A 27,354-nucleotide genomic window follows, 5' to 3' on the forward strand; every position below is an offset into this window, starting at 1 on the left:
CACGGCCGGTCAATTCTACAGCAATCGAATCAATCCATCAATGTCTACGTATGGGGTGCGGGTGGAAAGAAACAACCCTTCGGCCACACGCTCGCCTCTCCTTCCTCCTCGGGTGACAGCGGTGTAGCCCAAAACTCATTTCAGTCCAGTCAGGGCAACGCACCTGCCCGTTGCGAGATGCAGCCCAGGCCAAGTGCAACGCCAGGAGGAACGGTAATAACATTAACACTACTAGTAGTAGCACCAAAAAGGATAACGATCGGAAAGAAAGAAGGGCACAAACACTTTGTGAAGCACAACAAGTTGCCCACAGCTCCAGGAGCCCCTGACTGTTTCTCGGACGTGCCCGTATACCTACAGCGGCATCCAGAAACAGCCAGGCTCTGGCTCCCTCTTTTCCAGCCTCAATCCACCGGGAGCGGAACGATGGGAGGGTTGAGGGGGAGACGCGGGGGAAGATGCCGAAGGTCCGCCCCAGGCACGTCCTTTGCTGCGTTTCTTTTTTTTTCAACGGGGAGGGAGGGAGGGGAGAAGAGAGCTTACCTGCGTGGCTCTGCCCGGCCGGCCCTTAGAGTGGGAGGCACAGCGAGACCGTCCCCCCCTCCTCGAGAGGAGCGAGCGAGCCCGAGAAGCCAGACCCGAGGCGGTGTCGGTTTCTTTCCCGCCCCGCTCTCAAAAGCTCGTCAAGCGCTCCAGCGGGGCCCCGTCGGTTTCCTCCGGCGGAGCTGCGGCTAAAGCTGCTGCTTCGCGAAGACTGCGGGCAAATCGCTCCCCTCTCCCACCCTCCTTCTCGCCACCGGCCGGCCGCCAACCTCCTTTTTTTTTTTTTTTTTTGGTGGTGGTGGTGGTGCTGGTTTCTATGGCAACTGGGTAATGCTCAGCGCATCCTGCCTGCGGGGACCGTCGCCCCCGCCCGCTACCCCAGCGCGCGTGCACGCGGACACCCGAGCCCCCGGTCTAATGCCCGGGAGGGGGCTCGCCTAAGCGAAGGCTTACCGGCTCGCGGATGGTGGTGGCGGCGGCGGCAGCGGCAGCAGGCAGCCTGCTCGAAGCCTCTCCAGATTCTCCCCCCGCCCGCACCCCGGCGATCTCGTGACACGCGCGTGGGCGCGTGACTACAGAGAGGCCTGGGACACGTGTGTGATGCTACCTCCGAATGACCTGTAAGGACACCAGCCCGGGTTCTGCCAACCGGGAGCACCTGCTTTTATTCTCCGGGAACTAAGCGTCTTACCCGGCCTACCCCTTTCTCCACGTTTCTGTTTCAGATTGGTACCACCAACACGTCCAAGCTCCAAATTGCAGGCGACGCTTCCTCCGCAAGATTGTAAAAAGGAAGGTCGATCTCCCTCTCGCTCCCCACCCCACAAGCAAATTGATACCCTTTGCGGATAGTTTAAGGAAAGTGAAGATCGTGGGGTCTCTTAGCAGTGGTCCAGCCACGCTCAAGGCACCTACAAGATTCTAGGCCACAAAAATAATTTCCCGCAAAATAAGAAGGCATGAAACAAGAGTCTAGTTGACAGCCCGGAAGAAGGAATGATAGGAAATATCTCGCAGCTGCTCATAGTGAGTTGGGCACAATAGGAACACAACAGAAGAGATGGAGAGACTTGTGTGATTGGAATTCGGAAAATATTTATCTCCCAAAGAAGAGTGTGACAGGCGGGACATTCCTAGTAGATCAGAACCATGAGCCTCACAGACCCAAAACTGTACCCTAAAGCATTTTCAAAAGTTTTCTTTCGCTTTTCTACAGAACTGTTGCCTTTTCTCAGATACTCTTGCAGAAACCCATAATCCAAGATTTGTTGGATAAACCAGTCAGAAGTTTAGTCTTCCAAGCTTTCAGACTCATGCTAGAGCCTGTCCCCAGCACGAAACCTCTGGTCCCAGTGACCAGACCAGATTGGATCCTACAACATTAATCCTAGGACACATATATTTGCTTTCATTCCTGAAACCAGTCAGAGGGATTGGCTGATTGAGATAGAATTGGAAGCCGGACCACAGAACCTTCCAAATATCTTCTGCAAATGCAACAAATGTGCAAAGATTTCTCTGAAAATTCTTTCTGAAGGGAAAACAGATAAAACAATTTGCTGGATGGATATACTATGGGTTTGTGTCAACTTGTTGCTATTTGTGTACAGTATGCTAACTATTTCAGTTTCTTTTCTGGAGCAGAATTCTTTATGTGTGAGGACAATAGCCGGTGTCCTTGGAGAATGATGTGTAGAATAGATGCTAATACAAGTTAATGGAAATAAAACCTTTGCCTTTTTCAGTTAAAGGAATCAGTAATCAGATAATGGTGATATAGCTATGTCATCTTTGTGGTGAATTTGTATTATTTGATATAACCTAACCAAAAAAAGGATCCAATGGGATTTAATCAAATGTACTTGGAGATGTTAGGGAACTTCATGGAATTATTTTCTTTCACTTACAGATATGAATCAAGATGTAGGATTCAGGCCTTGGCTTTCAAAACTATACTTGTTTTCACAGGTCCACTTAATCATTTGTTTTATAAGATTTCTATGCTTTTGTTCTTAAATTAAGTTGCTATAAAGCTATACATACATACTTAAGAGTAAGTTTCATTGCACTTAATAGAGATTTCTTCTGAAAAATATAGTACAGGTAATCCTTGACTTACAACTGTTCATTTCAAAGTTATGATGGCCTTAGAAAAAGTTATTTACAACCCATCTTCTAAATTACAACTATCTTACCACCGCCATGATCATGTGATTACAATTTAGGCACCTTGTAACTGGCCCATATTTATGACTGTTGCAGCATTTTTGGTTGTGATTTGTAGGCGATATCTGACAGACAAAGTCATTTGCAGAAGCTGGATTTGCTTAACAACTGGGGTAAAAATAGTTGTAAAATTGGGTTTGGTCATGACTGCATTGCCTAGAGACCAAAATTCCTCTCCCAATTGTGGTCATAAGTTGAGGACTATTTATATAGGCCAAGTGCTCTTCAGCTGTACAAATGAACTCATTTATTTAAAGCAACCATCAGAAATAAAATATGATAAAAATTATCTTTCCAGTCCCTTTCCCAACAAGGATGCTCTAGAACAGGGGTGTCAAACTCACATCATCATGGCAGCGTTACGTGACGTATCTGGACTTTTTCCCCCTTCGCTAAACCGGGCATGGGCATGGCCAATGCATGACGCATCCAGTCCACAGGCCAGGAGTTTGACAGCCCTGCTCTAGGACATCATCAGGATTTGAATTAGTGTTTTGCAACTAGTACAAAAATGTTCTTTGGTTTCACTTAGGTAATAATGTGAAGAAGTACTTTATCTAGTTTTTGAAATCCTGCCTTGTATTTGATTATTTTATTCATTTATTTATCTCTTTTCTCCCTGACATCACTTTCAGCTATCAGTGTGCTATGCACCACAAAAGCTTATATTTTCTTTATTTTGGAGTGGTTGTGGTGGTGCAGACTAATCATTATGTTTATTTTGTAATAATTATTGCTACCAGTTGTGGAACTGCCCTTCTTTGTATTCCTTTATTTCCAGTGCTAACAATGGCTATCTATTCCTGCTCACCTTATCACACAATTTCCCTAGCATTGTTCGCCCTGTCCCTTTGAAACAAACCACAAGGTATTATAAGTGCTGGCATGCAATTCGCCCAATAATACTTAGATGAAGATTTGAATTTGAGTTCCTACATCCAAGCTAAAATTATCATCAATTGTTACTTGAACCTATTCACTGGTCACATATTTTTCTCCTTGTATAGAAGAGCAAATACAATAAGTTAAAAATTATTTAAGATGACAAGAAGACATCCTGGAAACAATTTATTTAAGCTTTAAAAACTCTGCTAGAAAAGCTGTTTATATCGCATTCCATAATCCTTTCTCCATTGCACTATGATGCTACAAAAATAGAAAGGTCAGCCTATAATTTGACACCTATGATGGAACTTTCTCTAAAGGTTACAGCTTTTCTACAAATTAGAAAGCGAACAAAAAACATTTTTGTTCTAACGGAACATCTGACAAATATTCTCACCCTTTTCTCTCAGTTAGCTAGGTGGAGATTACAGATATAACCTCATTATCAGGCGGAGCAATAAAACTTGCCCTTAGAATCAGCTGCAGTAATGATGCAGTTCTCTTAAGGAGGGTTATTTTTACAAGCACTAAGATCAAGTTGCTTTAAGAATATACACCATATCCCTTGTGGCTTTCTCTCTCTACTGTCTCAGGTAAAGTCTCATCTTTCTTCTAAAGAGTTCATTTGTCTTCCTAATGAAGCACAATGGGGTATTCAGTCTTTCCCCTGTCTGCTTGTTTTCCAGGCTCCTAGTTTAGCAAGAGAGGCAGTGAAATTACAAATATATATATATCTATATATACAGGGGTGGGATTCAAATTTTTTAACAACTGGTTCTGTTGGCATGGCTTAGTTGGTGGGCATGGCTTGGTGGCCATGTTATTGGCTGGGTGTGGCCAACTCAATATCACTCACATCAAGGCATGCATCTCCTCGCCTGGCTTCTCATGACTGTGGGGATGCAACAGTCATAAGTGTGAAAAATGGTCATAAGTCACTTTTTTCAGTGCCATTGTAACTTTGAATGGTCACTCCACACAAGCAAAGTACCAGCAAAGGTGGGGGAAAATACTCCAGAGATGTTCCTGAGACAGGAAGTCTAGTCCTGCCAAGAATGTAATAAGAGTTAACGGAGAGGCAGTTTCTGTAAGCAACACCAGAATGTTTCCTTCCTTCCTTCCTTACAGGATTAGGCCAGTAATTTCTTCTAACCGGCTCTCCAAACTGCTTAGAACAGGGGTGTCCAACCTTTCACCTTCCCTGGGCCACATTAGAAGATGAAAATTTGGTTTGGGCCGCACATAATTAAATTAAATAAAATTAAATTAAATTAAATTAAATTAAATTAAATTAAATTAAATTAAATTAAATTAAATTAAATTAAATTAAATTAAATTAAATTAAATTAAATTAAATTAAATTATTAAATTAAATTAATAAATTAATAAAATAAAATAAAATTATTTATTATTAATTATTTATTAAAAATTATTTATTTTTTATTTTATAATTTTCCGGCCAAATTTTGCGGGGTAGGGGGAGGGGGAAGAAAGCTCGCCCGCCTCACGCCTACATCTCCTTCTGCAAATGCAGCGGCGGCGGCAGCGGGGGCGGGGGCAGAAGCAGCAGCGGCAGTGGCGGCGGCGGGGACAGAAGCAGCAGCGGCGGCGGGGGCGGCGGGGGCAGAAACAGCGGCGGCGGGGGCAGAAGCAGCAACGACGGCGGCGGCGGGGGGGAGCAGCAACGGCGGCGGCGGGGGGGGCAGAAGTAGCAGCGGTGGTGTTAGGGATATACACCCTAGCAGAACGTGCAATGGCAGTCTAGCAGACAGGCAGGTATGTGTGAGATAAAAACGTTGTTGTAGCTTACACTCAGTAAGACAGATACACTGTGCAAGTTAAATAGTTTTTATTCCAGCAAGAGTTATAGCATAGTCAAAACAGTCCATATATCATACACTAAGTTCAGTCCATCGGGGTTAATCAGTTTGCAAAGTCCAGTGTCGAAAAAGAGGTCAGTAAACTTACAATCAATCAGTCCTGTGATATATCTCTTTTGCAGTCAGAGATATGAAGAAAATCAAACCTCCTTTCTTCTTCTCAGCAAACACGCAGTTTATCACCATCAATCCTTCATTGTCAGCATTCCAGTAAAAGCCAGGGCAAACAGTGAGCTCTCTTGCTCTTATGGTGATTTTACAACCGCACCCAAAATACATGGTTTACAGTTTAAAGTGATACATACACTTAAACTCACTAACATAGTTTATATATTATTTTACCCAAACTAAGTTAGGTAAACAATGTTATCCCTAACAGGTGGCGGGGGCAAAAGCAGCAGCGGTGGCGGCGGCAACAGCAGGTGGCGGGGCGGGACTTTTGGGTTGCGGCTGCCCGCCTTTTCTGTTGCTCGCCTCGCCCCGCCTCGCGCCTGCCTCTCCTCCTCCTCCTCGCTGGATCTTTCATGAAGGTGGGGGGTGGGTGTTGGGCCGCATTACGAGGCGACCTGGGCCGCGGGTTGGACAAGCCTGGCTTAGAATGTTAACAACCGGTTCTAGCAAATAGGTGCGAACTTGTAGAATCCCACTCATGTATGTATGTATATATATGTGTGTGTGTATGTATCTCTCTCTCTCTCTGTGTGTGTGTGTGTGTGTGTGTGTGTTTTCGTAGATTTTCATGGGTACAGGTATATAGGTCTAGGTGTGTTTGGGTCTTTTCCTGTGTAAGATTAAGAGTAACTTGGCAATGTTTCGGCGAGGTCCCACTCGCCATCCTCAGGCTGGTGCTTTCGGCTTCGTGCCAGTGCAAGCAGTGTGTGATCGGAGCTGCCATCTCTCTATAAATACTGGTGGTGGGGGCTGCACATCACAGACGAACAAAATACAGAAGCCTGATGATGGCAGATGAGATTCTGCTGAAACGTTGCTACAACTTTAAAAGCACAACTACAATGACGTGGGAAAATACCCGAACAAAGCTGAATGCCATTCATCATCTTCAGGCTTGTGTCTTCGGCTCTGTGCTTCTCAGAGTAATATGAGCTTGTAGCTGCTTCTTCCTTTTAACTGCTAGTGGGGTGTGACTTGATTGGGTGGGGGCTTGGCTGTGTTCTGATTGGGTGGGGGTGTGTTCTCATTGGTAGGGGGTTTGGCTGTCTTCCAATTGGTTGGGGGGTTGTCCGTGTTCTGATTGGCTGGAGGTGTGTTCTGTTCAGGTGGGGGCTTGGTTGTGCTCAGGTTAGTCTTAGTTGCTGGGGGATTTGAGCTGGTGAGCTGTGATCCTGCTGTTTGGCTTCGCGTTCGTGGTCGTGCCGCATCTTCATGGTGGGTGTCAGTTCGCTTCATGTATGGCTCGGAGGGGTTAGAAGTGGGTAGTGATGCAGCTGCAGTGCGGCTTCTGGTCCATGGTCGTGTCTCATCTGTGTGGGTGTGAGTCTGCTTTCTACGTGGAAGTGTGGTAGCATCTTGTGTGGCCCTCGTGGGTGTGGGTCTGGTGTCATTCTTCATGTTAGGTACTCGTCTGTTCGTGAGGGCGGGATTCCAAATGGCTGGTAGGCGGGAGGTGTCATCTCATTTATTCATGCTGTGTGGGCGTTTTTCTATCTCTATGGCTTCTCTGATTATTCTGTTGTTGAAGTGTTCGGTTTTGGCAATAGTTCTGGTATTTTTAAAGTCAATCTCATGTCCTGTGGCTTTGAGGTGTTGGACCAGGGAAGAGGTCAGTTCTTCTTTTTTGATTGAGTTCTTATGTTCTTCAATGTGTGCACTTATTCTTCTGTTAGTTTGTCCGATGTATGTGGTGGGGCAGGCGGTGCAAGGGATTTCGTATACTCCTTGGTTTTCTAACTTGATTTTGTCTTTAGGGTTTCTTAGGATGGTGGATATTTTTCTGTTCGTGCAGAATGCTGTTTTAATGTTGTGTTTTTGGAGGATCTTGCTGATTTTGTCTGTAGTGCCTTTTATATATGGGAGGAGGGCTTTGCCGTTCTCTTGTCCTCTGTCTTGGATTTTGGTTGGGGTTTCTTTTTGGATTAGGTGGGTAATCTTCTTTCTTTGGAATCCATTGGCTGTTAGTATGTTAGTGAGAGTGTGTAGTTCGGTTTTTAGGTGTTGTTCGTTGGCTAAGCATTTTGTTCTGGAGATGAGTGTCTCGGCTACGGAATTGATCTGTGCTGGGTGGTGGTGTGAGAGTGCGTGTAGATAGCGGTTTTTATGTGTTTTCTTCTGGTAGATGGTGTGTCCTAGGGAGCCATTGGATTTTTTTGTATACCAAGACATCTAGGAAGGGAAACCGCTTCTGTTTCCATGGTGAATTGTATTTTGGGGTGTAGGCTGTTGAGGTGTGTGAGGAAGTTGTTCAGTTTTTCTTTCCCATGTGGCCAGATTATGAAGGTGTCATCTATGTATCTGAGCCAGAGTTTGGGTTTGTGATCATATTTTTCTAGAGCTTGTGCTTCAAAGTGTTCCATGTAGAGGTTTGCGATGACAGGTGAGAGGGGTGATCCCATGGGTGCTCCTTCTATTTGTTTGTATTTTTGTCCATTGTAGGTGAAGTATGTATTGGATAGTCAGTGGTTGGTCAGATCTAGGATGTGCTTGGGGGGGTGTTGTATTTGTTTTGGATGGCTGTCAAGGCTTCTTTTATTGGCACTTGGGTGAAGAGGGATATGACATTGAAGCTCACTAGTAGGTCGCTGGGTTGTAAGTTTTGTTTCTTTATGATCTCAATGAACTGGAATGAGTTTCTTACGTGTGAGTTGATGGATTCTGCATAGGGCTGTAGTTGTTTGGCAAGAAATTTGGCTAGGTTTTGTAGAGGTGAGCCTATGGAGCTGACTATTGGTCTAAGTGGGGTTCCTTCTTTGTGTATCTTGGGGAGACCATAAAGCTTAGGGCATCTGGATGATTTCTCTCTGGGTATGATTCTTTGCTGGACTTCTTCTCTGATGGGGGAGGCTTTTATTTTGGATCTGGTGGTGGGTGTTTTTTTCACAGCCAAGCCCCCACCCAATCAAGTCACACCCCCATTAGCAGTTAAAAGGAAGAAACAGCTGCAAGCTTACATTACTCAGAGAAGCACAGAGCTGAAGACACAAGCCTGAAGATGATGAATGAGACTTCATCGAAACGTTGCCTAGATACTTCCAATCTTACGCGGGGAAAAATCCGAATAACTAAAGATCCACATACACACACACACACACATACACATATGAATTTACATCTGGTGTCTTCTTCCTTCATTGTTGTGGCACATCCTGCCTACCTATTATTTTAATCAAAAACCTTTCTAAAAAATCTCAGAGGTTTTCCTTTTGTTTTTCATTTCAGATAAGCCACTGCACTATTAGCTTTAAGCAGGAAGTAAAAAAAAACATGGAGAGGAGAAGGGACATTACAAAATCCCTCCCTTGATAGGACCTGATGTTAAAAACTGCAACAACGACACCATTAAAGCCAACATCTTTAACACATTCTTCGGCTCAGTATTTGTAAACAGCAATGGATCATGCCCAGTATTTCCTAGCCGTACCACAGATAACAACAATGATCTAATACATATCGATTTCACAGAAGACAATGTTGAAAAATCACTACGCAATCTAAAACCATCTCTATCTATTGGACCGGATGGAATATGTGCCTACTTCTTAAGAAAGCTATCCACTGCCATAGCCAAACCTCTAAGCATAATCTTTGAAAAATCTTTCAGGACCAGCTCCTTGCCTAACCTATGGTCACAAGCCACAGTCATCCCCATCTTCAAAAAGGGAGACCCAAGCCTAGTTGAAAATTACAGGCCAATCTCCTTATGCTGCGTCACCTGTAAAGTCATGGAATCAATTATTAACCAATCCATCATCCTCCACTTAGAGACAAACAACCTACTCTCCAATAAACAATTTGGTTTCAGAAAAAAACTATCCTGTAATCTGCAACTCTTACACTGCAAAAACATATGGACGACACAACTCGGCCAGGGCAAAGCAATAGACGCAATCTACATAGACTTCTGTAAAGCCTTTGATTCAGTGGTACACGACAAACTACTCCTAAAAATAAAATCTTATGGTATCTCTGGACAACTGAATAACTGGATAGAAGCATTCCTGTCAAACAGACAACAAATGGTCAAAATCGGGAACGCCCTATCAAATCCAGTACCTGTCAATAGTGGTGTCCCCCAGGGCAGTGTTCTAGGACCAACTCTCTTCATACTCTACATAAACGACCTCTGTGATCATATTAAGAGCAATTGTGTTCTCTTCGCTGATGATGTAAAGCTGTTCAATACCACAGACAATACTGCTACCCTACAAAAAGATCTTGACTATGTATCTGAATGGTCAAACAAATGGCAACTTCAAATCTCAACAAATAAATGCTCTGTCTTACATATTGGCAAAAAAAATCAGAAAATAAAATACAAGCTGAATAGTCAAGATCTTGTTGATGACCCAAGCTCTGTAAAGGACCTTGGAATACTCACCTCTAATGATCTAAGTGCTAGAGCCCACTGCAACTACATAGCCAAAAAAGGCATTAAGAGTTGTTAACCTAATCCTACGTAGCTTTTTCTCTGGTAATATCACACTACTAACCAGAGCATACAAAACATTTGCTAGACCAATACTCGAATACAGTTCATCAGTCTGGAACCCACATTACGTATCTGATATTAGCACAATTGAGAAAGTCCAGAAATATTTCACAAGAAGAGTTCTCCACTCTTCTACTCGTTGTAGAATACCTTATGCCACCAGACTTGAAATTCTAGAACTAGAAAACCTTGAATTACGCCGTCTTCGGTCTGACTTAAGCATGGTATATAAAATCATACATTGCAATGTCCTACCTGTCAATGAATACTTCAGCTTCAACCATAACAACACAAGAGCACACAATAGATACAAACTCAAAGTAAACCGCACCAAACTTGATTGCAGGAAATACGACTTCAGCAATAGAGTGGTCAATGTCTGGAATACTCTACCTGACTCTGTGGTTTCTTCCCCAAACCCCCAAAACTTTAACCTTAGACTGTCTACTATTGACCTCACCCCTTTCCTAAGAGGTCTGTAGGGGGTGCATAAGCGCACCAACGTGCCTACCGTCCCTGTCCTATTGTTTCACTTATTCTTTTATTTTTCTTATATGTACCCATTTCATGTATTCACAACTATGTATACACTTATACTTATTATCTTGTAAACAATTGGCAAATCAAATAAATAAATAAATAAATAAATAAATAAATACATAAATAAATAAATAAATAAATAAATAAAATTTTCTATTTCTCAGGTAACTGGGAAAGAGGAAAAGAACTGCTTTGGTAATGTAATTGTATAATACAGGCACTGCATAAGTGCTGTGTGCGCATTTGCTACACAGTCCCTTGTGCCAGTTTAATTTATTGATGAATTAATAGATATAAGTAAGTGATGCTTTCTTATGCTCAAAGGTCATAAATAATGTGGGGCTTCTGTTGTGATTGTAATTGCTGAATTTCTTAGATAAACTGTCCATTTGCATGTGTTAGTTTTGGTTTCCAATGTGGACTATTTTTCTAGGTCTATAAAATTAGTAATTTTGAAACAGATCTGAGTGGAGGTTTTGCTAATATTCTGGGGAACAGAACATCAGTAAATACATAGTGTGGATAAGTGCCCCATTATTTAGGTGTCATATAGATGTGTTGATGAAAACAGTCTTTCCTGTTAAAAGTCATAATTTAGAGAAAGTTCTTTAAATATAACAGCATGTGGTTTCATTCTCATTTACACTTAGACCTTTCAGGTCCAAGTCAAAATGCTGTTGCATATGAAAATGCAAAAAATAGCTTCTACATCATCACATTGACTTTGCAATTGTAATCATTCCATCCATTTGTATTATTTCCACCCATTTCTATCCAGGTTTGTATGCCTTGAATGTAAGTAGAAGGCCTTAGTTAGTTTACAACAAGAATGGGAGAAGGAGCCATATTTTTAGTCATGTATATGATTAATAAAATTGTATATGAACCTTTTCTTAGCCCTGAAAAGATCCCTACATTACATATTTTCAGTTTTGTTAGTTTAAAGATATTCTCAGTATAATTAATGGAATTTCCATCTAAGATAAGACACCTAGAATTAACATTCTCAGCTATAAACTACAAACCACATCAACTTTGCCTTACTCGTGTCTGTCAGATGTATTTATTTAAGAACAAAAGTTATTGATCACCCATTTGGGCTGATTCTGGATAGTGCAGATGACCAAATGAAAACAGAATATCAAAAAAGCAAAAACATAACGCCATCTTATTTCTCCCTATTCAGACTCTAAGAGTGTCATCAGCATATTGATGACATCTCACCCCTTAACTAATTGATGGCTTTTCCTAGAAGCTGCAACTAGGTGTTGAATAACAAGAGGGAAAAGTCTGAGCCTTGGGATATCCCATTTGGAGCAGCCAAGGGTTTGACCACTATTCCCCCATGATTGACATAATGTGGTGCCCTTTATTCCCAAACCAAGAAGTTTCATGACCAGTATTAACAAAAGCTGCCAAGATATTAATAGACTTCCCCATCCAAATTGAGACAAACGTTCAATGTCCTATGACTGGAGCTGAACCCTGTTTGAAAGAAATCTATATAAGAGGGATACATTCAAGATCAAGTGAGGTACTAATACCACTCTATAAAGCCTTAGTAAGACCACACCTAGAGTACTGCCTCCAGTTTTGGTCACCACACTATAAAAAAGATGTTGAGACTCTAGAAAAAGTACAGAGAAAACCAACCAGGATGATAAGGGGACTAGAGATTAAAACATGAAGAATGGTTACAGGAACTGGGAATGGCTAGTCTGGTGAAGAGAAGGACCAGGGGAGACATGATAGCTGTGTTCCACTATTTGAGGGGCTGCCACAGAGAGCAAAGGGTCAAGCTATTTTCTAAAGCGCCTATAGGCCAGACAAGGAACAATGGATGGAAACTGAACAAGGAGAGATTTAACCTGGAAATAAGGAGAAACTTTCTGACAGTGAGAACAATCAACCGATGGAACAGTTTGCCCTCGGAAGTTGTGGGAGCACCATCACTTGAGACTTTCAAGAAGAGACTGGACTGCCATTTGTCAGAAATGGTGTAGGGTCTCCCGCTTGGGCAGCGGGTTGGACTAGATGACCTACAAGGTCCCTTCCAACTTTGATTATCTGTAGTTTATTCCCTTCAAACTTGTTTGTAATTGAATCTCCTTCCTTTTTCCCAACAGATTTCTCCAAAAAGCAAATGTTATCAAAAATATTAGAACTGAAATAGTTGCTTCAAGAAAGAGCATATTATAATTTCCTTCAAGGAATGAAACATCAAAGGCATTTATTACTTGCTAAATAAATTCTTTCTCAATTCTTCCTCATCTGAATGGGCCATAAATGCCCCATTCAACTGTGGAAGAAACCAGAAAACCAGAGTCTATCCATCATGTGGAAAACTCGAACTACCTGTTAAGTTCCACAAGTATCCCAAGATGAAATGCAAGACACAATCTTGTTCGCCTTACTTGGATAAGCCATTCTTGGTGACCAAACTGAGACATAAACAAGCAAGGGGGAAGCCCCACAGATTGAGAAAGGTTTCCCTCCAACATATTTTTGAAATAAAAATCAGCCAAAGGAGACTTTGAATTTAAGCCAAAAAGTATCCACATGGCTATCAACTTTTCTGAGCCAGTTTAATTTTCTGCCCGGAATCACTAACCAAGCCTTGTTTCTCTTCATGGGAATACATATTAAAGGGATTATCCTGAATGGAAAAATTGTTACAGAGGAAAAGTTTTTCTTTGCCATTCTTACATTTGGATTCACAGCCTTTCTAGACTGCTATTATTTTTCTTTGTGTTTCAGATTACCCTACTTTGGATACATTGTGTGAAAAGGGAAATTTTCTCTGAAAAAGGGGTCTCATCCTGGGAAAGGTGGGAGGAAAGAGGATGATCAACAGCAAGGTCGATGTACTCAGTTGCAGTGGTGACGAGTACACCATTGGCAAGCATGAAAAACCAAGTTAGGATTGGCTGCCTTCCCAGGTATACCTGGTAGGAAACTGACCAGATGAGCTACTGCTATTGTATTGTAAGGCTACATTAATAATCTTGCAGATCTAAATTAACACTCTTGCAAATCTAAAAGTACGAATCTTCCACTGTTTCCTTTGTAGCCTGAGAAATTAGGGAGGATCTCTTCTCAGCCTCTTTCTCTGGTTGTGAGCTGTACTCTTTTATATGATTGTTCCCCAGATAGCTTCTCTTTGCCCTATTTCTGAAGGTCTTTCTCACATACTATTATGGGGCTAGATCGTCATAGAGAAAATCTTTCTAAGTGGTCGCTTGAAGTTGAAAACAACTCGATGGCACATTTTGTGTGTATGTGTGTGTTTAAAATCTCACACATACATGTATCCATAAAGATATGTTTGGTTTCTTTCCATAAAAATTATCTTTCTATACAGCTGCCCCGTTATCCCAAATCAGAGGTGGTATTCAGCAGGTTCTGACCAGTTCCGGAGATCCGGTAGCAGAAATTTTGAGTAGTTCAGAGAACCGGCAAATGCCACCTCTGACTGGAGATTTTGCATTATCCAAGCCAAGCCCACAGAACCGGTAGTAAAAAAATTTGAATCCCACCACTGTCCCAAATAGTATTGGTATGATGCGCTTTTATAACTACAATATATTAAAATGATCTCCTGTACAAAGCAATTGGACTTTGACATATTGGCAGAAGCACTATTTCAATTATGGCTATGCCAATTGCACAGGAGCCAAAATGACATCCAGCGTAATTAAAAAACTTTCTACTGTCCCTATCAAGGTCCAAGTAGTATAACGTACATACTCCCTACCATACTTTTGGGCCCGTACTTTAAAACAATCTCCCCTTAATAGTCTCCAGATATCTTGAAGTGGAGATTACCACATCAAGGAATGTTGGGAATTGTAATCCAATTTATCTGAAGAGTATTAGATCAGGAAAGCTTCCTTTACAACTGCTTTATTACCTTGATGCTTCCTGCCTACTTCTATTTCTTCTGGTCTCCCTGGGCCTGAAGCTTGGCTGTGTGACATAAGATACTTCCTCATCTATCTGTTCCCAAAGTTACCTACAACTTGGCTTCATCTTTAATGCTAGCAGATCTTGACTGCTGATTCTAGACTTCCATTGCTACTTTCACTTGAATAAGAATGTGACTCAAGAAGCTGCTGATCCCAAATCCCTTTTCCACTTCCTGGAGAATACAAATGCTTGGCTATCTGTGCCCTTAATTAGAAGCACAGAATAACTGGCTCCTCTGCAGTTGCTTGCTCAGAAAGGGAATAATTGTGAAAGGCTATGGCATTGTGCAGGTGCCGACAAAACGCCAGTTCAGTTCCACAAAAAACAATCTGCCTTTTGTTTGCTAATTTCCAACCCTTCAGGCTTCTTCCGGAACCCTTTACTGGGTAGGGGCATGGACCCTGACATGAAGGGTTCAGTTTGCTGGCAAGCTGCATGAGACTTTGTGAGAAGATACTGTTTGTGAGGCCAGGAAAAGGGTCTTGTTATTTTCCCAAGATCTCAGCCTTGTTGTTAATTTTGTTGGGGTCCAATTCAAGAGACCTCCCAGTATGGTACATAGAATCATTTATGTCATGGTGCATAATACTCTGCTGAAGAGATCACGCTTGCATTTTGCATCTGTTTGGCATTTATGAGAAAGGCAGGAGAAAGTCCAGACAGTATTGCCAACGCCTCTGTTCTGCAAGTCTTCAGTTTAAAAATTCCTTAGGGTAGACTTTCCTTGATGTGCTGATAAGCATTTCCCCTCCATACACACACATTATGTCTGTCTAGTAAAAATAACAATAATCACCTCATTTAACAGGTATAATTGCTAAACTATGTTATACATACATACAGTATACGTAATTCATAATTACTGTATGTTTGTAATTTTAATTGTTCATTGTTTAAAGTGCTATAATTCCTAAATGGGAAAAGTCTGGACATAAGTTTGTGTATCATAAAAATATGCCAAGCATATAATTCAGCATTAGACTGAAAAAGACCAAAAAGGATGGCTTCATTTGAATGCTTTGTAATAGAAAGCATTCTGGAAGATGTTTTTGCTTGTCTTTTTTTGCCCAGCAGGGGTGAGGAAATGTACTTTCTTATTTCCATTTATTTTTATATATTCAAAATTTCTTTGTGTAATTTTAAAACTCTTAACTGCCCGAGTTTATTTTTTTCTGTTCCTTCTTTAGCCCTTTTCCCTTTGCAGTTACATTTTTCAGATTGTAACCCTGCTAATGGGACCGCCTTGTATTTATTGACCTCATATAAGCTGTTCAGAGAACTTTTTCATCTGAAGATAGATGTTCATTTCAAGATAGAAATGCTTGAAACAAGCGTTTAACCATTTTTAAAACATGTTGTTTCCTATGCTCTTTTCATCCTGAGCACAATCTATAATATCACAGAGATTCAACCCTGTTTTCACTATATAGTATTCTCCACAGATTATTCAATTAATTAGAATTATTTCCAACTTTGTCCTAAAGAGCAGAATTACAGGTTTCTGACAACCTATTACGATTCATGAAAACTGTAGATTACATGTTTCTGTCCCAAAGGCTTTCTTTGATTGCCTTTAGTTAGGAATCTCTCTTTTTACTTGGGAATGATTATTTTAGTTTGGCACTGTTGAACCAGTATATACCACAAGCCTGAGCGTTATCATTTTAAAATTCAAGAAGAAAAACAATATAGGAAGCATTTAATTTATCGGAAATATAACTAATCATTTCCTCTTATTGGAGCTGTATGATGTCATCCACAGAAAGGCTAAGAGTCCAAAGACAAAATATTTATTTGAGACCCTTCCCACTTTCTCTGTCCATGTCCGTTTTCCCTGCATTCATTGCCAGTTTTTGCTTTGTAAACACAAGTGCATGAGAAACCTAACACACTCTGACTTAATAATAGAATTAGGAGGGTAAAGATGAAAATGGTAACCTTATCATTTATCTGAAACTGAACTTTAAACTATTTCTTTTTATTACATAAAGAACTGTGATGTAATCTTAATGCTTTATTCTAGCAATTTGGTATTTTAATGAAGACTTTATATTTTAGCTTGCTAGCAATGCTTTTAGGATTGTGTATGTAGCGCCTAGCCTTGTTGGAGGCCAGGTTAAACACCACATATAGAAGATTGGGAGAGGTGGGCTATGCCCAAGATTGGAACTTGCTCTGGAATTGCCCCGCTGGCACCCATGTCATCATAACCAGTGGGAATGAGTGAGTATTTGCCAGAGGAGATTATTCTCTACTTTCCAAGACATCTAATAAAATTTACAGCATCCCTTGGTCTTCTTTGAAGTGAATCTTCTTTTTCGTGTGTGTGTGTGTGTGTGTGTGTGTGTGTAAATAAATCTTGGTGTGTTTACACACATGGTATGTCTCGTGCTAAGTTTAAAATCTGAATGGAGGACTTTTTGCCTGTGAAATCTTGTGCTGCAAATTTTGCACAACATTGATCAGAGCTTCCTCTAAAAATTAGTGTTAAACTAGAATCATTCTCACACCATCCCCAACTCTTTATTTTGCTCAACTTGTTTCATAGATATTTAAAAAGTGTTTCCTATGCACATAAGTTTGTGGAGTCTGACACACCCATTCCCTTCTCCATACTATATTTTCAACATTTCTTCTGGACCAGCGGAAATGGTTGAGACTCAGGTTATTGAGTTTAGTTGCAGAAGTGTTGTCAAAGATTTATAGTAACAGATTAGTCAAATATTTATGTAGAAGTGGCTGAAATATTTATATTGGTTCCTTTTCTTCAAAGGTATAGCTATAAGATGTTTGGCAAATAGCCACATTGATATAAAAGGCTGATATATGGATGGCTATTCTCAGTAATTGTGAGAATAACAGCATCATGAATATCTCAATTATGGTCGTAAGCTGAGGACTACCTGTATTTATATTATAAAATAAGGAAAACCAATCATTTCCTTATTTATTCCAGGAAACCTTCTTGCTATAACGTAGCACCACTTCTGTATTTTTCTGTATAAATGATAATATCCTGTTCAAATACTGTACAGCGGGTGTGTGTGTGTCAAACTTGCGTTGTCACATGATGTGTCACATGACGGACTTTGCTAAACCGGGCGTGGGTGTGGCCAGCACATGACACATCTAGCCCATGGGCCGTGAGTTTGACAGCCTTGCTGTACAGTTACTCCTCAATTTACAACAATTCGTTTAGTGACCATTTAAAGTTACAATGGCAGTGAAAAAACGACTTAAGACCATTTTTCACATGTTTACAACATCCCCATGGTCATGTGATTAAAATTCAGACACTTGGCAACTGGCTCATACTTATGACAATTGCAGTGTCCTGTGGTCATGTGAACACCTTTTGTGACGTTCTGATAAGTCAATGAGGAAGCCATGTTCACTTAACTATGTTATTAACTCCAGTGATTCACTTAACAACTGTGACAAGAAAGGTTGTAAAATGAGCAAAACTCACTCAACAACTTTCTTACTTAGCAACATAAATTTTGGGCTGAATTATGGTGGTAACTCAAGGATTACCTGTATTTCAAATCTTTGCAAAATATTCCAGTAGATCATCTAAGACTATAATTGGAAATGAACACAGCTAGATATAGCTATATTGCTTCTTTTCATCCTAGACTTGATTTTTATTCTTACCTGGAAAGTTACTAATTAAGTTATTTTGTAAATGTTAAGTTGGCTGTCTAAAGATACATAGATGTATATAGGAAACTTTTCCCTGTGGTTTATATACCTGATTTTGCTATTTCATATATTTTAGAAATCAGGTTGCAAGCTGTCATTGAGTTGTATAGAATAGCATTTTTTTAAAATAAAAAGTTAGGAAGATGCATTCGTAGTCATTACAGTGATTTTAATAGGCAGAATAAAGTTTACGATTTTGGCCAAAGTACTGAATTGTTAGTCATCAAATTTATGATTATTGTATTTTATTCTAAGAAAGAAATAGTATGTGCTTTGATCTGAAATAGTAACAATGCCCTCCCACTTCATCCAGTTTTCTATTCTGCTTTAGTTAATGTAATGCTTTGGACAGCCCTTCAAGTAACAATCTTCTTTACATGCCTGAAAACAACCCTGAATGTTGGGATTCTGAATCCAGGCCAGCATTTATTTGTTTGTTTGTTTTTCATATTTCTCAACCTCAATCTCTCTTAGCCTATACAAGTATGACTCGCCCCACCAAAGCCAAATGTATCCTATCCAGCATGCTAGTTCTTTGAAATCCCTGCTTTTATAATCCCAGGAAGGCAAAATATTTAATGTTGAAATTGTTTGCAAACAAATAACAACCATACAGTTATTTATTAACTTACAATCATTCTTTTAGTGACCATTCAAAGTGGCACTGAAAAAAGTGACTTTCAACCAATCCTCACACAACCATCGCAGCATTCCCAAAATTCAGAGGCTTGGCAATTGGCATGTATTTACAATGCTTGCAGAATGTAGAGGTCACTTGTAACTGGTCATAAGTGTGTGTGTGTGTGTGTGTGTGTGTGTGTGTGTGTGTGTGTGTGTGCATGGCTTTCAAAACTCCAAAAACAGGTCAAGTAGCTCTGGGGAGATCAGTCATAAATTAGAACACTTGCTAAGCTACTGGCCATTAAGCAAGGACCACTTATATTTGGTTTGCCAGTCACATGGCCACCTAGCCATGCCCATCCCAGTCACATGACCACCTAGCCATGCCTAGCCAGTCACATGACCAAGCCACACCCACAAATTAGGCCACACCCACAACTGGTTGTTAAGAAATTTGAATCCCACCCCTGGGTCATGTGATTGCCATTTGTGACTTTCCCAGCCGATTTCCAACAGTCAATGGGGGAAGTGGGATTCACTTAACGACCATGTGATTCACTTAACAACCATGGCAAAAAGTTTGTAAAACATTTTCGGCAACTCACTTGTCAGGTGCCAAAGACCAGGTTCACCCTTGGAGATCCAATGAAATGGATTTATTGCTAAAAAGCCCATGCACAGAAATCTTCTCAATTATAGTTAGCATATGCTTGGAGTTAGATAAAGGTCCATGGAATTCAAAGAGGTTGGATTTAGTCCACTTGTGGTACTCTAGAATGACCCTCTTTTAATTCTGTCACTCCTCCTACTCTCACTGAACAACTGCCCTGCTTAGCAACGGAAATTTTGATCCATTAAGATCGTATTAGGGGGGTCACAGAATAATGTCAATAAGGTGGTTTGGATCAGTCCCTGCTTAGGTGTTGCAAACACTGGTCCAGCCAACTTCAGTGAGCAATGTCAGTTTGGCAAGACACCTCCTAAATTTCCTCTTTTTTCGGAAGATACAAGAGTGGAATATGAATGTCTGTATCTTAGTATTTTATAACATGGCATTTTAAAATATCATTCTTCTATTGTTGAAGGGGAGAAGAAGAAAGGGTGAAAAAGGACAAGATAACCTTGCTATCTGTTTTCTGTCAGATTTCAGAATGCTGGCTATACTTAGCATTTTTCTTAAAGGGCAATAGCAACGTTTGAAGAAACAGAAAAACAGCTCAAAAAGAGGAATAAGAAGTCACAATTCAGGCAGATAAAGCTTAATGTGGCTATTAATGTACTTGCAATACTTTATAAAATATAATTATAATTATACTTAAAATATAATTGGAGTAAAACAATTAATCTATGACTGCTGGTGCAGAATCAAAGCATAATTTGGGAAATTTTTGCCATTCTGTCTGGGACTAAGTAAGCAACATGAGAGATGAGTCCAATCTACAGAGTTGGGTAGTGTTTTAATAGTTTCATGTATATATGAAAGATGAAACAGAAAAGTAAAGCAAATATTCAGTAGGATGAAACATAGAATGCTGAAGTGGGAGCAACAGATATTCTGTTCATTCATCAGAATAAGTAGATTTCCCAAATGTGACAGGGTTAATGTGCAACATTTTGAAATAAATGAAGTAATATCCATTTAAAATGTGGCACCCTTGAATGATTAGGATTATAATAGTTATTGCATTATATAGTTATTGCAATAACTATAACTGCTACAATAATTGACAGTATAAATTTAAGATAGTACAGAAGTGGGCAAACTAAACAGGGTTGTTTATTTTTTTATTTTTTGCTGCAGGTTTGTTGCTGCTGTGCAGTGGTTTTTTACTCTTTGGGATCCAATAGACCTTAGTGGGATTGTCTTCCAGTAGCTGAAGAGTTCTTGAGTAATTCATGAAAATATTAACCTCCCTGTCTTCTGTTGAGATCTTTTTCTGTTGCCTTTGATTTTTCAAAATACTAGACTCTTCTCTGATGACTCTTGCCTTCTCATTATGCATCCAAAGCTCTTAAGCTTTAGTTTCATTGGAAAACTCTGTTTTTACTTCAACTCCTGTACTATTGATTGATATGTTCTTCTATATATTCTCAATCATTTTTCCCAGCATCGTAGTTCTCTTACAAGCCAAAAATAAATCACAGTGCTGACAGTGTATGCCTTTCTTTTTTTTTTGTAAATTTTATTGGTTTTTAAAAACAAACATAAACAAACAAAACATAAAAACATCAAACTTTCTTCCATAGGTATACAAACAGTGTGCTGGTTGGTTTATAAATCATTTTGTGCATCCATTTCGTAGTCTTCAATTACAGTTACATTACATAAAAGCTCATATTATCAATCAAAAATTAAATACCCTAATATCATTATTAATCAATCATTTGACTATAGATTTATTCATTCATATTTTATGAGATAACCATAATTTACTTAGTTTATTTTATAACAATTCATATTATCCTCCCAAATCTATCCTAAAAAACACTTTGTAGATATAATAAAAAAGAAGTACATCTTTATATATTTATTATTTTCTAAAAATCTACATATTTCATTACTGTATTTTATTATCTAACCATTGATAGAAAAGGGCACAAATTTTATAAAATTGTTTATCCTCTTGTTCTCTAATTTCAAATGTCAATCTACTCATTTCAGCACATTCCAATATTTTCTTAACGATTTCCTCCTGCGATGGTATTTTCTCATTTTTTCCGACAGTGTATGCCTTTCTTGTCAGTGTGGTGACTGCATATTTGTCTAGACTTGTCCTAGACCTAGTCTTTCTGCAAGTAGGAAATCTTTGTTCACTTCATGGCTTCAGTCCCTATCCCTCTGGATGTCTGAATGTTGGAAAATAAAGGTTGTTACTACTCTACCTTCTTCCATGCCTGTTTGCATGGGGTTGGCATTCTTTGTTGATATAATAATCAAATAAAGACCTGCCTTTGATTAATTCCAGATTCCCAGATTATTCTCAATCTATGCTTTCCTAACAATAACTTGCATTCTCACAGACTTTTCCCCATTATTGTATGGATTAAAAGCAGAAATAAGAAGCTAAATAAGTTAAATTGACTTCATCGATTGTAGTTTAGAATTCTTCATGTGCGATTGTTGCTTATTTGATTTTCTCCTTTCCCCAAATAATGAAATTTCCCCTTTCCACAAGTAATCTTTATATCTCTGATTTTTTGACTTTGTTGTTTAAAGAAGGAAGTTTTAACTGAAGCCTTAATCACAGGCAAAAGTGCGTGACATCGTAAAAAAACCCTCCAAATCCTAAGAATGACAAGGTTTTTTTTTAAAAAAAAGATAACAACAGTCACACTTCTATTTTCTTCCTATCAATCTCCAGTCCTGTACTAGAGGCGAGGGAGTTTGAGGATTCTGCACAGTATGTTTGCTGTTTCTAACACTGTATAAGTAGCCCTCGATTTATGACTATAATTGAGTTCAAAAATTCTGTTGCTAAGTGAGAAATTGGTTAAGAAGAAATTTGCTCCATTTTTTTTTACTTTTCTTGCCATATTTGTTAACTGACTCACTGCAGTTGTTAAATTAGTAACCTGGTTGCTAAGTGAATCTGGCTTCCCCATTGACTTGGTTGTCAGAAGGTCACAAAAGAGGATCAGATGCCCCCAGGACACTACAATCGTCATAAATATGAACCAATTGCCAAGCATCCAAATGTAAATCACATGACCACGGTGCTACTGCAACGGTCATAAGTGTGAAAAATTGTCATGTCACTGTTTTCAGTGCCATTGTAACTTTGAGCAGTCACTGAATGAACTATTGTAAGTTGAGGACTACCTGTACTTTTCTAGACAGGGAGCTTTGACGTTGCTCCAGGTATGTGTTGGAGCCACTATGCCAGCTTAGGAGTCATAGTCTTAACTGAGACAATTTGGCTTCTACTTTCCACATCTTCCTTCAGGCCCTGGTACTTCTCCTCTCATATTCATACATGCATACATATCTATCTTAATAGATAATAAACAAAATAAAATTTAAGATAAAGTTAAAATACATTTATAAAACAAGCTAACTAGCATCTGCGAGTGAGATCCAGGGTACAGTCTAAATATAAATGATGGAGTAGACATTAAAATTATATAAAGTATAACAATATCCAAAATTATAAAAAGGTGATTAATAAGACACTTAATATGGATGACCATTTCACTACACTGTTTTCCTGTGGCTTCAGCTCCTCATTTTAATTTTAAAAGATTGGTATTAGCTAATTGAAACAAAGCACACAGTTGTGAATGTCTGTTAAAGACTGTTGCCTGAAAAATAAAAGCAGAACCAAGGGTCTAATTAAAATGGGAGGCAGAGCTGTTAGTAAATGCTAGATGCATATATATTTTATAAAATATATAAAATATATAAAAATATATTTTTATGGTACCTTAATATACTTATTTGAAAAAAATAATTGCTAATTCCCTAAAATGGTTTGGACTGTATTTCATCCAGGTTGATATGATATCACAAGAAATCTGTTAGTCTTTAAGATGCTGGAACTCAATGACTTGCTCTCTCCCTCTTTTTCTCTCCCTCCCCTCTCTCACACACATAGCTGGCTACTTCTCTGAAAAATGTTTGCAATCCCTCACCAAAATATGATGGATTTTTAAAGGAGATAGTACATTCCTTTTTCTTTTTACAATTGTTCACTGACTTCTAAAAACATTTTAGGAGAATGCATTAAACATAAATGGTTTTATCCATTCTTTTATGTCTGGATATGTGTGCACATTTTCAACCATTAAATCAGATTGGCAATCACCATATGGGACTATAGAATTAATGCCAAGCTAATCCATGATAAAATAGAGAAAACAAAGCTCTCAGTTGCTCAGATACCGATTCATACATTTGTGCTTTTAGCTGGAGCATGTGGAGTTGTCCAGCTGTCTTCATAAAGAGAGATGGACAACTTTAAGGTATGGTTGATCAAAATACTTGTCTTGTCTAGAAAGATTATTGTCTCTCGATATCAGAAGAAAAGCAACATATTGTGAGATATATAGCTTAGGCGCTATAATACAAATTAGACCTTAACTTTTCTAGGAACTAGAAAAGTTAAGGTATTCTAGACATGTGCCAGGCAACTTTATTTGGCTTTGATCTGCTAATGAAAAATATATATTTTTTCTTTAAAAATGTGCATAATTGTCACAGATTAGCATGGTGCTTTGCAGATGAGATAAGATTGCAGTTCCCAGAATTTACAACCAGATGCATTCCCAAACCATCTAAGCCTAAGGCACAAGATTGAAGATGGCTGCCTGAATTAAAATAAGGATAAACTTTGTACCATGAACATTAACTTATTTTCTCTAGACCTGTCCTATGATTGCCACACTTTGGACTGATGAATCAGTAGGATAGTTATTTAGATTCAGGCACTACCAGTATATTAAGCATTTTAGACATGGGATTAATTTAAAAAATATAACATTGGAAGAGAAGTCTGTGTCTGATTTGTAACAATAAAATAGAATAGAATTCTTTATTGGCCAAGTGTGATTGGACACACAAGGAATTTGTCTTAGTGCAAATGCTCTCAGTATACATAAAACAAAATATACATTCATCAAGAGTCAAGAATCATAAGGTACAACACTTAATAATAGTCATAGGGTACAATAAGCAATCAAATCATACTAGGAAACAGTCAGTATAGATCGTAAGGACGCAAGCAACAAAGTTACAGTCATACAGTCACAAGTGGGAAGGGATGGGTAATAAGGAGTGATAAGGTTAATAGTAATAGTAGTGCAGACTTTGTAAATAGTTGGACAGTGTTGAGGGAATTATTTGTTTAGCAGAGTGATGGTGTTTGTGAAAAAAAACTGTTTTTGTGTCTAGTTGTTCTGGTGTGCAGTGCTATAGCATCGTTTTGAGAGAAGGAGTTGAAACAGTTTATGTCTGGGATGTGAAGGGTCTGTAAATATTTTCACACCTAAACATAAACAATAGATTTTTGTTACATGTTGTCTATGAACATTTGAATTATATATATATTTTTGATGAAGAAGCAAGAAAGTAAGCTTCTATGCAATATAGAATAATGCATTTTTGGAGTTGTACTATTTAATAACAATGTTTTGATCTCCCCACTTTTCTATCATGATTATTAACTTCAAGGATAATTAGATTATTAATACTATGTCACACCCATAGAGTTTTTCTTCTTTTATTTAATTTGTCTTAATAACATAAAATATGTTTCATAGAATACTAGCAGGTGAAGCAAATTAAATGAAAGCAAATTCAATAACATTGTATAATTTAACATTATTTAAGGAATGGTTGAACATTAAAACGATTTTACTTTACTTTTCTGGATAAAAGCACATTATAGCTAAAGGTACTCAATGTGTTTTCAAATGACTGATGTTCAGGATGGAAAAGCTGTTATTATACTGTAGCAAGACTGAGCAACCTTATTATATAAAGAACTCCTGGGAAGATTGTCCTAAGGGAGATGGGGGCAAACAATCTAGCATCTGACCATTTCTCTCTACAGTAATCTGTTTTCAATCCTTTGCCACTTCAGAAATAGTTGGCCATAGAAAAAGGTATAAAGCTAAATCCAAGAAGATTCAGACTGATAAGTGTTGAAGTGCTATAAATGGGCCAGAGCTTTAAAGCTATGGAACAGCTGATCTTAGGATAGTGCTAGCAGTCTATTTCCAGGGAGACAGAACAAATCGGAGTGGCAGTCAAAACAGTTATGTAAAGACTGTATCCACGTATTATGCTGACAGAGCCGCAGCTCAATAATTATAACGGATTTCTATAAAACATTGCATATATATGCTATATATCCACATACATACAAATTCATCTATAGTGCCATCAATGTACTATTGCCACTTTGCAGTCCACACACAACATAATATAACAACTTTGGCTGATGATTACTTCCCAACATCCTACAAACACAATTCATCCATTAACATTATTCTTAGTCCACAAGTCTCAATATACATGATGTTGCTCTGTTTACCTAATAGCACCTAATGAATTATCTGCACTTTGATCGTGCTAGGAGGGAAGCACAGAAACTGAAATAGTGAAATTAGAGCCATTTCAAGTAATTTGAACTGCTGAGAGTGGAACCATTCAAAAACAAAAGATTACTTTATGCTACGGAAACCAAAGCGAGATCCTTGTGTGAAGTGGCGCTGCCTCCATAAAATATATTTTCCCTGAAGCATGAATAAAATAGAGTAACTCAGCATAGTAGTAAGAAACAGAATCTTAAAAGTGTAATGATGTTCGACAGTTACCTGATGCTGTCTTGCCTTGATAGAAGAAGACAGGCCTAACACTCATAAAAAAGCATAGCAGATTGACCTAAAGTATACAAAGCATTAACGACACACGAATGTCTTCTGGACCACAAAGCAAAGCATGAGTACAATTCCAAGATGACATAAAATGGAGACTTCCCTTAAAGGATAAGAGGATTGCTCATAACATACCTCTCTAGAGGGGCTGCAGTGACCATCAGATGTTGGCAGAAAAGCAGTATCCCATGGCTGGTTAAGTTGGCAGCAATGCACCTTGCCTGGCTCACTTGTAATCTAGGATGCCAGTTGCCTGGTAAGATTCTTCCTTTTCTTTCTCAGCCTGTGCACGTTGAAAGGAAGGTCACAGCAGATGGGGGTGGGGGTGGGAGGGATAAAGATCAACCCAGAGATTAGGGAGGCATTTTTAGCCAACCAATCCCTGGCCATGCTCTGAGTAATGACTTGCTGACAGCACAAGGTGAACACATTACTGCAGAGAAAGCAGAAAATAAACTAAAGCATTGGGGGGTGTTCTCCTTTTCTTGGGATTTCCTTCACGTTTCATTCCTTTTCCATTGCTATCCTGACCTTTTCTCTAACCTTGGACATGGCCTCCTCACGCCATCTAGCTCTCCTTTTCTCAACTATTTTTTACTTTCCTATATCAGTCAGACCCACCATCATCCTTTCCTAATCCTCAGTCTTTAAGACAAACTAGAAATCATGACTTTCATTTCAGTTTTTGCCTATGGCAGGCTGCTTAATATTAATATTATGAGTTCCAGATCATACTGGGACCCCAGGCAAAGAACGGAAGGTTCTCCATCTGCACACCTTGTCCCAATTTCCCGTATCTTCTATGCCCTAGCCTTATTATCATTTAAATCAACCAGGCAGAGGCTAAATCTGTCACTAATTCAGATTGTTTGCTTGTGTTCATCTTGCTCAGTATTCACTGATTTATTGCTCTTTCTGGTTAATTCTTGTTGATGTGTCATCCTGAGATCTAAT

General features: G+C 39.1%; 1 protein-coding gene across 6 annotated transcripts in view; it reads right to left on the reverse strand.

Moving 5' to 3' along the window:
* The window catches only part of PACSIN1 (protein kinase C and casein kinase substrate in neurons 1), a 76,896-nt gene extending 50,174 nt beyond the window's left edge, over positions 1-26,722 (reverse strand). For 4 of the 6 annotated variants that reach the window (XM_087959836.1, XM_087959840.1, XM_087959838.1 and 1 more), the window contains exon 1: positions 26,536-26,722. The gene's annotated coding sequence lies outside the window, so the exon portion shown is untranslated. Of the gene's footprint in view, positions 1-543; positions 1,062-26,535 lie in introns of those variants that run through there. The other 2 variants (XM_087959839.1, XM_026680402.2) reach the window with 2 other exon arrangements.
* Positions 26,723-27,354: the final 632 nt, after the last annotated feature.

The sequence above is a fragment of the Notechis scutatus genome, chromosome 3 (assembly GCF_049901735.1).
Source record: "Notechis scutatus isolate UNSWTSFEM ecotype Mainland chromosome 3, rNotScu1.2, whole genome shotgun sequence".
NCBI lineage: Eukaryota > Metazoa > Chordata > Lepidosauria > Squamata > Elapidae > Notechis > Notechis scutatus.